This window comes from Periplaneta americana, chromosome 9, assembly GCF_040183065.1.
Source record: "Periplaneta americana isolate PAMFEO1 chromosome 9, P.americana_PAMFEO1_priV1, whole genome shotgun sequence".
Lineage (NCBI taxonomy): Eukaryota > Metazoa > Arthropoda > Insecta > Blattodea > Blattidae > Periplaneta > Periplaneta americana.
The window spans coordinates 18,895,996-18,909,197 of record NC_091125.1 but is presented as its reverse complement, the minus strand read 5'-3'; the positions used below and the strand labels follow the sequence as shown (position 1 = coordinate 18,909,197).

Here is a 13,202-nt window from a genome sequence, read left to right as displayed (position 1 = left end):
AGCTGATGTATCCCGTTCAATTCCAAACCCTCTCTGTTATCCTGAACTTTTCTAATGGCATATTCTAAAGCGAAGTTAAAAAGTAAAGGTGACAGTGCTTTAGCCCGCAGTGAATTGAAAAAGCATCGGACAGAAGCTGGCCTATACGGACTCTGCTGTAAGTTTCACTGAGGCACATTTTAATTAATCGAAATAGTTTCTTGGGAATACCAAATTCAATACGAGTATCATATAAAACTTCTCTCTTAACCGAGTCATATTTAATATTAATTTAATATTATTAAAATAAATGAAAATTAATGTCTATGGGTCATATTCATAGACATTCTTAGCGCGGACTTCCGGTGTATGATCAGCGAACTAATGTTTTTCGTATTCATAAACCAGTGTTAGCGATAGGATATGATATGATATGAATCCTGTACAAGTAACCAGTCGATAGCCGGGGCTAGTTTAGCATGTTCATAGCGCGAGCTAGCGAAATGTCTGTGCATAGCACCCTTAGTAACTAATGAATAAAACTTGATGAAATTTGGTACTGTTATTTAAATGTACAGACACAACAAACCCGCCGAATTTGAAATAACTTAATCAAAAACATTAAAAGCTTCAAAACTCAGTCCCAGTGTCTCTCAAACCTCCGTATTACTGCAGAACCTCTGAACAAAAACTCCAGTTTTATTTTGACTGCATGAAATCATGTAAAATAGCGCAAGATTTTAACGTTGAAACTGATAAATAGAAAACAGATTTTTGAATAGATATGTGTCATCCTAATATCGCATTGGCGCACAATTACACAAATAATCGATTCGTGGTGCGAGCAGCTGCAGTGCCGTGATAACTCGAGACTGCAGCACTGCAGCGGAATAAAGCCAGTCCTGTGCAGTCGTCGACCCTTCGCCGCATTACGAAATTGTAAGAAATGTCGACACAAATGTATTTTCCACCCGAAAGTGCACGTCGTTGCACTACCGTCAATGTTAAACAGCATTACACGGGTTTAAATGTAAACTAGTGGCTTGTGCAGCAAATGCTGCTGCAAACTAAGTTCGTGAGACGTTCATATAAATTTTTTTCAGATTTATTTTCAGTGAAGAATACTTGACATTTTGAAAGTTATTTCCTTCCATAATAGTGAAACATTCTCCCTCTGAATGTTTCTTTTTATACCAAATACTTTTTCTTGAACTTATCCGTCTCCAGTTCATGAGTTTCAATGCGAAATCGCAAGTAACAATGTCAGGACGATCAGCGAGTTTTTCATGTGGGAGTAATGAAGTAGCTGTTTCAGGTCATTGTGGATTGTAGGTGAAACTTAAGAAAATGTAAGGTTTGTCATGCTTAGAACAAAAGACTTAGCATCTTGGTATAGCTACTGCATGTTTCGTGAACTACCCTGAAATGTAGAGGGCAGAATCACTTTTTCCCACTAAGAGATCTTGCTGAGGTGATCAAGAGACTATAAAATCTTGTAGGCCTCTTATTTTACCAGTAAGTAATACCTTTTGGTCTTTTCTTAGGAATTATAATTTTTGCGCTTCCTCCAGACAATACTGATCTACCAAATACTGCTGGATTAATTTGTGTAACAATGAATGTTATCCCGTATATTTTCTGTAAGATAGGCTGTTGTGAGGAATCTATTGCTGAGATGCGGAAAATGAGGCGAATGATATGTCAGACTTGTAGAATCTTATATGGGCCCTAAATAAAATTGTCCATCGTAAATCGTTAGCAGTTTCAGTGTTTCATTCGTTGCTGGTTGCGGGAAATAAACTTACTCATCACGGTAGCAAGAAGTGAAATGGCATTCTATTTTCCCTATAACAAAATATGCTTGGCAGCGATCACAAATCTAATCTATTAAACCAAAGAAATATTAAATTAATTTTTATGCAGTTTAAAGATGCAGCTACCAAGGAAAATGAATCAGACATCATAATTATACATATCTATACCACACTGCCATTAAACACTGTATATGAAAAAAACCCACACTACTTGATTAATAACTATAAAAGTATTTCATTTTTAATAACAATATAGTTACCTTACGTAAGTTTTATAGTTTTCAGTAACATATATAGCCGTTACTCTGTAAATTATAAAAATGAAGATCTAATATAAAATATTCTCTCTGCGTCTACTTACTTAAAGCCCCAAAAGGATTCACTTTCATATTATCAGTATATCATTATGTGTTGTATTAACTATAATAATATTTCATTTTAATGGTAATAATGTCATAAAACATTCTTAAGTTTTGTAGTTCTTAATATCCAATACACAGCTGTACTCAGAAAACTACAGACCAGAAAATCAGACCTGTAAATTATTTTTTATAGGTTATCAAAAAATTACACAAATGAAGATAGACATATTGAATTATGATGTGAAATAATCTGAGCCATCTGAACTCTATGTCAGCAATCCTGTAGGTCATGGCCTCCGTGTAATAGTCTATTGTTTATTGTAGTGTGTGTTTTGTTTCATTCTAATATGCAATTAATTAGTTCTCAAAACTGACGAAAGATTGATTTTTGAAAATAGGAAAACGATGTAGGAAAATTGAAATTTCACTGAAAACTAATATTTTTCTGAAAAACTTTGGGTTCCAAGCTTCAAAATGAGGGGTCATTCATTAAAATCCGTTCAGCCGTTTTCCCGTAATTTCCATTACCAGTTCAAATTATATATACAGATATATCATCTCCCTGTGCCTTATTGTTATACTACAATTGAAATTTTCTTCCTACATTCAATTTACCTTCCCAGTCATCATCCTGTAATCCTCTCGCTTCCATTACACCAATAAACACTCTTTAATCAAAGCTTGATTAACTTTGTGGTTCCGATAGCTTAAATAATTTTACTTACAAGTTTTTATTTCCTTCATAACTTATGTTTAATACAAATTTATATTTGAACTAACGTTTTCACTGATGTCATTATTATTAGGTCCTAACAGAGACGTACGCAAAGAGTGGAGAGGGTTCGAACCCCATTTAAACTAAAAAAAAGACATATTTAGGTCTGAGTATTTTTAATCCATAATCGTTTTCCCTCCAATTTTTCACGTCAGAGTAACAAAAACTACATCGACATAAGGTATAGTCCTCCTACCCCTCCTTCAATATAATCCCTGTGCTGATGCTTCGGCACGTTCGAATTATAACAATGCTATCCTTATTATACCGACTAGTACCGACCTTGTAATACAATGAATCTGACACAATATGAAATTTAACTCGTTAAACATACTGAAAAGGTTGTTTTGACAGTTCTGCAGTGCAGACGTTCAATATTGTGCATTGTCGATTTTAAAATCATTTTCAGAGCGGTATTCATCTGTTCCTTAGTTATTATAAAAAGTTCGTTTAACATTTTGTGCATTTGACAGTTCATATCTTTAATACAGTATAAACTTCTTATGTAAGTATAATAATGACACAAGTATATTTATTATACAAAATTAAACAGAAGTTAAAATTTGTTAACAATTGACTATGAAAAAATGACGTTACAGAGATTTTATAAAGATATTCATGAATATGTTCTATTAGAATAGTACAATATTAATAAATAATACCAACATAATAATAATAATAATAATAATAATAATAATAATAATAATAATAATAATAATAATAACAACAAAACACAAAATTTAAAATACCAATGAAGAAAAATAAAAAAGGTAAACTTTCAAATTCTAAATGAGGCAGTACAGTAAGTGAACAGCTTCAAATACTTGGAGTGTAGGCTACTATAAGTAGTAATATGAACTGCTGCCACGAGGTCAAAAGAAGGATAATAATGGCTCAGGAAGCTTTTAATAGAAAAAGGAGCATCTTCTGCAGATCCCTGGAAAAATAACTAAGGAAGAGACTAGTGAAGTGCTTTACATGGAGATGGCATTGTACGAGGCAGAAACATGGACATTACGACGAAGTGAAGAGAAGTGAATAGAACCATTTCAAATGTGGATATGAGAAGAATGGAGCGTGTGAAATGGACAAACAGTATAAGAAATGAAGTTGTGTTGGAAAGAGTGGGTGAAGAATGAATGATACTGAAACTGATCAGGAAGAGAAAAAGGAATTGGTTGGGTCACTGGCTGAGAACAAACTGTCTGCTAAAGGATGTACTGGAAGGAATAGTGAACGGGAGAAGAGTTCGGGGCAGAAGAAGATATCAGATGATAGACGACATTAAGATATGTGGATCATATGTGGAGACTAAGAGTAAGGCAGAAATTAGGAACAATTGGAGAAAGCTGGGTTTGCAGTGAAAGATCTGCCCTTGGACAGAACAATGAATGAATGAATGAATGAGTCATAGTTTGATGATATTGTGGTTCCGATAACTTAAATAATCTTACTTACAAGTTTTTATTTCGTCAATAACTCATGTTTAATACAATGTTATATCATTTGAACTAACGTCTTCACTTATGTCGAGCATCATCAGGTCCTAACACGGCCGTACGTAAGAGGGGGTTATGGGATTTTAACCCCCCCCCCTTGAACTTAAAAAATGGCATATTTAGATTTGAGTATTTTTTGTATCCATAATCGTTTTCTTTTGTCTAATTTTTCACTGCCAGAGTAACAAAATCTACATCGACATAAGACATAGCCCTCCTAACCTTTGTTCAATATAATCCCTGTGCTTGATGCCGCGGCACGTACAAATTATAATAATGCTATCTTTATTATAAAGAGACCTACAGCCTAATAAAATAAAGCCAACACAATATGAAATCTAACTTCTTGTGAAACATATTGAAAAGCTTGTTTTGTCAGTTTTACAGTGCAGATGTTAAATATTGTGCATTGCCGATTTTAAATTAATCTTAAGAGTGGTATTCACCTGTTCGTTAGTTAGAGTTCTGACTTTATTGTGAAACGTTCGTTTAACGTTTTGTGCATTTGACAGTTCATATTTTTAATTTAAACTTTTAATGAAAGTGTAATAATAACACAAGTATTTTTTATTATACAAAATTAAACAGAAGTTGAAATTTGTTAAAAATTAGATAGCTGTGAAAAAATTACGATTCAAAGATTTTATAAGGATATTCAAGAATATGTTCTATTAAAACAGTACAATATTAATAAATAAATACCTTACTTACTTATGGCTTTTAAATAACCCGAAGGTTCATTGCCGCCTTCGCATAAGCCCGCCATCGATCCCTATCCTGAGCAAGATTAATCCAGTCTCTACCATCATATCCCACCTACCTCAAGTTCATCCCGTCTACGTCTCGGCCTCCCCAAAGGTCTTATTCCTTCGGTTTCCCAACTAACACACTATATGCATTTCTGGATTCGGCCATAAGTGCTACATAATAAAAATAAATAATACTGTAACATAATAATAATAATAATAATAATAATAATAATAATAATAATAATACATAACATTTAAAATAACGATAATGTAAATTATAAACAATTTTCATAATGACCGTTATAAACATCTGTTGGTGACAAATCGTTGCCTTGGAATAAGATAGTCACAACTCAAAAATCATCATTTTTTATTTTCCCATAATTTTAATTTTATGTGGAAAACCGTCACAAATTAAATTATTTTACTTTCTGAAAAAATAAAATAATTACACTCTAATAAAATGAAAGCTTTGCCTTTAATTCACCTAAAATGATCTCCCAATTACTGGGGAAAGACCGTCATATTACGAGTATAAAAGGGTTTAATAAAAGAGATTTATTATTATCATAATACTCAGAGATTAAAGTCTAACGTAGCACATAGTATCTTCATTTTCCACATAAAACAGTTTTGTTGTAGGTTAATTTTCGGATTCATATCAGGGTTTATGTAACGCCTAATTTATTTAATGTTTCTCCTGAAAAGAATTTTAATAGTTTGTTACTAGATGTGACTTTAGCCAGTTTGTAAAATATTTTTGGTCTAGGGAAAATATACATCTTTTTATGAATATACAACAATGGCTGACTTAATGGCTTATGCAACGTGAACCGGGTACTAGGAAACTTCCGAAATTAGTAATAAGTATACATATTGTTACTTCAATTTCAATCCCATATCCCAAAGAAAACACAGCCACACCATCAGTTCATTATTAAGCTTGCATATTCTGCCCTCCCAAGCCAAAAGGGCGTATCTCAAGGATTTTCTGAAAATCAGTTTTTGAAATAATTGGATAGTTCTGATGCTAATATATATATATATATATATATATATATATATATATATATATTTCCTAAAGGAAATGGCCGTTTCTTAATAAATTGTGCCTTTAAGATGTGATTTAATGAAAGCCGTATCTCAAAATTAATATGAATTCCTAAGCGAATTTGGCGGAAGTTCATTTTTCTAAGCAAAAAGGCCGTTTCTCAGGCATACGTTCATTTCGCTTAGTATTTCCTATTTACCATTCTAGTCAAATTAGACGTAACTGCATTAGTGACAAATCCTTCGTGTTTTAATCCGTTCTCAGCATGTAATCGCCACTACCCGAATGCTCAGTTCCCATAGTTTAAACATAGTTCTTATAATTAATTCATTGTTGATCATGAAAATTAATATGCAAGGTGTTTTCCGATTAATTTTTCTAGCTTATTATTGAAAACATGTCAATTTTCATTTGCTTCTTAGTTGTTATGTAGCCAAGACGCAGAATATTGATTCTACTCAACCTTATTTTAGAAACACCATTATAATCACCATGTAAGTAAAATAATATATATTTTTATCACTATTGGACCGATAGTTCATATGCACATATGTTCAGAGACAATGAAATGGACAATGAATTTATTCGTAGATACATACATTCATTTAATCCTACCATATTACATTAGTACATTACCGGAGGGAACATGCATCTAATTGTCTTTATTTACCAAGTGATATAAATCTAACTGCCATGCACCATGATTTTATTACTCAGAATGTTAATTAAAAATGTTCATATGAAAAGTACAGAACGGTAGCCAGTGAACTGGACATATCTTTTGATAAACTGTGAAATCTTCAATGCCACACAAAGGAAAATTTGGACACTAATTTTTAAACTTGTAAAATGTGGAAAACATATTGAGAAAGCATCAAAATCTCGGGCCAAATACAGAGAAGATGCTGAAAATATTGAAGAGGTTAACAAACAAATTTATTATGCAGATCTTCAAAAAGTTATCTTGTTGCCAAGACTGGACACATTTAAGGTAGCTATATTCACAAGTGTTTGACTGTCTACATGAGAGCTTCGTTCCTGTTGGGGGAAAAAAATGTGCAAGCCATTTGCAGCTGTCCGGCACGAGGCTCTCTTTAAAAGGAGCAAAGAAGAAATAGTAAGTACTTTCTACAATTTTTTCAAGTACAAGAGAGATTGTTCAAAATTACTCTATGGTTGGACAACTGCACGGTCCAGAACAAAAACTGGACATTCTTTTCATTTTTTATTTACATTGTTAATTCAAATGAAGTAAATACTAATGAAGTTTTGATGAGATATTTTGAACCAGGCCATTCGTTAATGGCTTCTGATCCTTTCATCACAAAGTAGAACAGTCAGTGAAAAGACGTGGATATAAAGTATATGATTTTGCAGACTTTGTAGATGCAGTAAAATCAGTATCTTACCAGACTGAGGTACTGCCAGTGGAGCTTCAGTATTTTTTTCATTTGGTCTGACTACTCATCACAATATAAATTGAACATGATTAGTTTATTGATTACTTTTGTAAGGCTAAAGATACAATCAATATAAATTCCAACTTATCATGTCATACTCAGTCTCTTTCTTTGGAATATCACTTTCTTTATGAATGATGTGTTTCATCCACTTAATACAGTATACTACAAAGGAATTTAAGTGAATATTCCTTCTTAACTCTCTATTATGTTATTAAGATGTAAGACACAAGTACAATATTAAGAAATCAGTGTTAGTACTTCTGTTTTACAGACAATATAGATAACATTAAACAGAAAGAAGCCATATAAAAATAACGACATAAAATTTCACGTTCCGTTTGAAGTTTGTGCACCACTGTTTTCTTAATCCAACAGGTTGCTTCATATACACAACCCTTCCTCTTTCCATACTTAGCGCTTGCTGCCCGTGCACGACATGAAGTTCAGAAAAATGCGCTTGCTTTGACATCACTGGGCTATGCTTTACAGAATTGCCCAGTGTTATTCATATTGTAAATTTGTGTACGTCACACTGTTTAACATGAATATTGGAATAATCTTACTCCCGCCTTTCTGTATTTGTTGTACACACCAGGTCGAATTATGTTTCTAATTGTTTCAATACATACTATGCAAGGTATTAAAATTGGTAAAGTTCCTATGTTTTCTCATCAGAAGGAATTGCTAAATTACTATAATTTGGTTTAAGAGACCATTACTTGCTTTCAGTCCTCTGATGATTCAAGTAGAAAAAGCATAGTTAAGCAGACCGAACAGGCGCTGCTAAGAGCGAACAGCCCGTCTCAATAAAATCGTAATGAAACAGAAATGCTGCGCATTCTCATATGCGCTGACTACTTATCTTTCTCGAAATTCTTTCATGGAGCGAGTCTTGATGGAAGTCCACTGGTAAGTAGGCAACAGTTTCGCACGACTGTCCACAAGTAGCATATTACAGGGGCACTTGTTTACTGCACATGTGCAGTGTGTTGTAAGCGAAACTTGAACAATAAGGGAGCTCCAAATCTTTTTCCATATCTATACAGTACATACTCGTAGATCTGTGATTGATACTTTTGTATGCCATCTGTAACAGTTGGTTTTGCCTAAATCCCAAAAGACACAAAACCTATACGAAAAAACATAGTGTTCTAACTTCGTTAAAATTGCCCATTCAAGACGTTATGAAAATGCAATCATTTAACTAGAACAATGGTGGGCATTCCTGCGGCACTGCCGCAGTGACGTCAGATCTCAGCGAAACATCAAACTTATCCCCTACCTTCCCCTTCCCCCAATCCATGAAAATACTGCGCGTGTACGTGGCGGATTATACTGAACTGCTGTACTTCGGAGCTTCATTAGTGATACAATGTCTTTCGCAGAATCATATGAATGGAGAGGATATCACACTTGCAAGAAAGGCGGTTCTTTCATTTCTCATGTTTAGGATTAGTTACAAATATTCAGGACGCGAACTTAAATATGTACATTCTTAAAATAGATCACCTGTTATACGAGTTCAAAGAACACAGAATCAGTGATTTTCAAAGGATGGAGAAAGATTTCAATATTTTTGCCACTTGTTTTCATGTTTAAATTGAAAATGTTATCCCAGAATTGCAGTTAGAGGTACTGGATTTGCAGAATAATAGCTTCTTGAAAGCAGAATGTGAAGGTCTACTGAAGGCTAAATTTTTTTAAAAGATGTCCAGTACTACATGTCCACTGCTCAGACAGTTTGCTTCAAAAATAATGAGTACCGTCATTTCCCATAACTATGGTCCTAGAACATAACTATTGTCCAAGATACAACTATTCAAACTTTGTACTCCATAACGTAGTACCTCGTTTATCTATATTCTTGTTGTACTGTAGTTTGAATTCAAGTCACTGCAGCTATCTACGAACGGTCTATGTTACTTCTAAATTGATCTTTGAATGGTTGTATCGTGGACCATAGTTGTGTTCCAGGACCATAGTTATGGGAAATGACGGTATGTATTCATCAACCTACCAGTGCGAACAGCTGTTTTCTAAAATGAAATTTATAAAGTCCAGCCACAGATCCCGCTTAAGGGGAGTCTGTACTGCCATCCCATCAATGTAAAGCAGAGTAATAAAAGATAAAGACCGTAATTTTAGCCTGTTACATACAATAATACTTGAAGAATAACTCCTAAAAATTTCAAATGTGTATCTTATGTAAGTCCTGAGAAAAGTGCACCTAAATTAGATGAAATTTACATTGCTGGGATAGGCAGTACAGACTCCCCTTAAGCGATGCTCATCTTCTTGCGCAACTGAAAATAGCATACACAGGTATAAATCCCAATTTCGAAGAAATTACTTTGAAAAATGATTAATTAAATATCAAGTGAATGGACTATTCTAATTACATATGGTAGGTAGGAGTGTAGTGGCGCAACTGTCTGTAAATCCGTCACTGCACTATAAAGTGCAACCCCTCCCACAGTATATAGTTGCCATTTAAATCCTGTCTTGTGGGTTGCGTTCATTTTGCTCACCACTGAATTAGAATAATTCTCAAAACAAAAGCCTTATATTTCTGTAGGTAAATAACCTTAAACCCTCAGTTTCCCGCTAGTGCAATGCGGACCAGAAATACTGCTGGAGTAATAGTTCATGCTAATTAAGTTATGTGACGTAATAAAAAAGATGAAAGCCGCAAGGTCTTACCTTGTTGGCGAAACGATTAGTTCACTAGCATTACTTCCACTGGGTGTCCCATTCCATTGTCTGGTATTCTGTTGTAGCCAGATGTTCGACTGGGTTAGTTGCAGACTCCCACTCCATGGGCTGCATGTCCTCCTTGGCGTCGATGCCTTCCAACTGCATGGGCTCCTGATGTTCCTAGAAAATTTCAGAAATGTGGAATAATGAATTTTAAAGATTTAATCGAGAATTAACTCCATATGTAGATGAAATTATTGGGGATCATCAATGTGGTTTTAGGCGTAATAGATCAATTATTGACCAGATATTTTGTATTCGGCAGATAATAGAGAAAAAATGGGAGTATAAGGGTACAGTGCATCAGTTATTCATAGATTTCAAAAAGGCATATGACTCGGCTAAGAGAGAAGTTTTATATGATATTCTTATTGAATTTGGTATTCCCAAGAAACTAGTTCGATTAATTAAAGTGTGTCTCAGTGAAACAAACAGCAGAGTTCGTATAGGTCAGTTTCTGTCAGATGCGTTTCCAAATCACTGAGGGCTAAAGCAAGGAGATGCACTATCACCTTTACTTTTTGACTTTGCTCTAGAATATGCCATTAGGAAAGTCCAGGATAACAGAGAGGGTTTGGAATTGAATGGGTTACATCAGTTGCTTGTCTATGCGGATGACGTGAATATATTAGGAGAAAATTCACAAACGATTAGGGAAAACATGGGAATTTTACATGAAGCAAGTAAAGAGATAGGTTTGGAAGTAAATCCCGAAAAGACAAAGTATATGATTATGACTCGTGACGAGATTATTATATGAAATGGAAATATAAAAATTGGAAATTTATCTTTTGAAGAGGTGGAGAAGTTCAAATATCTTGGAGCTACAGTAACAAATATAAATGATACTCGGGAGGAAATTAAACACAGAATAAATATGGGAAATGCCTGTTATCATCCAGTCTGCTGTCAAAAAAACTGAAAGTTAGAATTTATAAAACAGTTATATTACCGGTTGTTCTTTATGGTTGTGAAACTTGGATTCTCACTTTGAGAGAGGAACATAGGTTAAGGGTGTTTGAGAATAAGGTTCTTAGGAAAATATTTGGGGCTAAGAGGGATGAAGTTACAGGAGAATGGAGAAAGTTACACAACACAGAACTGCATGCATTGTATTCTTCACCTGACATAATTAGGAACATTAAATCCAGACGTTTGAGATGAGCAGGGCACATAGCACGTATGGGCGAATCCAGAAATGCATATAGAGTGTTAGTTGGGAGGCCGGAGGGAAAAAGACTTTTGGGAGGGCCGAGACATAGATGGGAGAATAATATTAAAATGGATTTGAAGGAGGTAGGATATGATGATAGAGACTGGATTAATCTAGCACAGGATAGGAACCGATGGCGGGTTTATGTGAGGGCGGCAATGAAACTGCGGGTTCCTTGAAAGCCATTTGTAAGTATTATTATTATTATTATTATTATTATTATTACTATTATTATTATTATTATTATTATTATTGTTATTATTATTATATTTTTGTAATTTTTTTTCAATTTATTTGGGATACAATCATGTTACAATAACGATTACAATTATTGGAACCAGGAAACTACAAAAATAGGTGTTAAATACAAAAGACAAAAATTCATTAAAAGAGCTATTACATCGTCGAACAAAAATGTACGTGTCAAATAAAAAAAAAAAAAAAACAGATATATAAATTAAAGAATTTGTCTCTCGTATGAGCAAATGCTCATGGTCGGGAGATCAAAACCGCGCTGTAGATAAGCTGAAAGAAGAAGACAAAATAAACAATTAATATAAGCAATAGGCTAAAGTAGCAGAAATTACAAAAACAAGAGTCAACAATTATGACATAAAGGGATCACAATTGAAAAAATTTATAACCAATATTCACAAGGATATAAGACTAATATAGGAGTATCTTCTGCGGACCTCTGGAGAAAGAACTAAAGAAGACTCTAGTGAAGTGCTTTATGTGGAAAGTAGCATTGTATGGGGTAGAAACATGGACATTACGACGAAGTGAAGAGAAGCATTTTAAATGTGTATATGGATAAGAATGCAACGTGTGAAATGGACAGACAGAATAAGGAACGAAGTTGTGTTAAAAAGAGTGGATGAAGAAAGAATGATACTGAAAATGATCAGAAAGAGGAAAAGGAATTGGCTGGGTCATTGGTTGGGAAGAAACTGCCTACTGAAGGATGTACTAGAAGGAATGGTAAACGGGAGAAGAGTTCAAGACAGAAGAAGATATCAGATGATAGACCACATTAAGATATATGGATCACATGCGGAGACAAAGAGGAAGACAGAAAATAGAAAAGACTGGAGAATGCTGGGTTTGTAGTGAAAGATCTGCCCTTGTGCCGAACACTATAAATGAATGAGACTAATACATAGCAAATAATTATTAAACCCTATATTAATTTCCCTTAATAATTTATTTAATCTTAAGTTTATATTTAATCGTACCCTGTGCATGAGTAGGTAGTTCAGTATCTATTCCGAACCATGCCTGAACAAACTTTATAAAGTAAATTACAATAATAAAGATATGATCATTTGGTCCAGGCTGCATCCGATTTTGCACAAGAAGAAATTCTTCAACATGTTTGTGAATTCAACTTAACTTAATTATATCTACGATAATTTTAGTCCATGAAGCATACATTTGATGTAAGAATAATTCCTTTAACACGTTTCTAAATCAGTCTTGTATGCTATCCATAATAAATCACTCCACACCAATTTCAATAACGTGCATTGTGTAACCTACGAAG

General features: G+C 33.9%; 1 long non-coding RNA gene across 1 annotated transcript in view; it reads right to left on the bottom strand.

Annotated features, from left to right (window-relative positions):
* LOC138705814 (uncharacterized) overlaps positions 1–13,202 on the bottom strand; it is a 99,122-nt gene that overhangs the window by 23,140 nt on the left and 62,780 nt on the right. The window contains exon 5 of the long non-coding RNA XR_011333819.1: positions 10,393–10,566. This is a non-coding gene — a long non-coding RNA (uncharacterized lncRNA). The remainder of the gene's footprint in view (positions 1–10,392; positions 10,567–13,202) is intronic.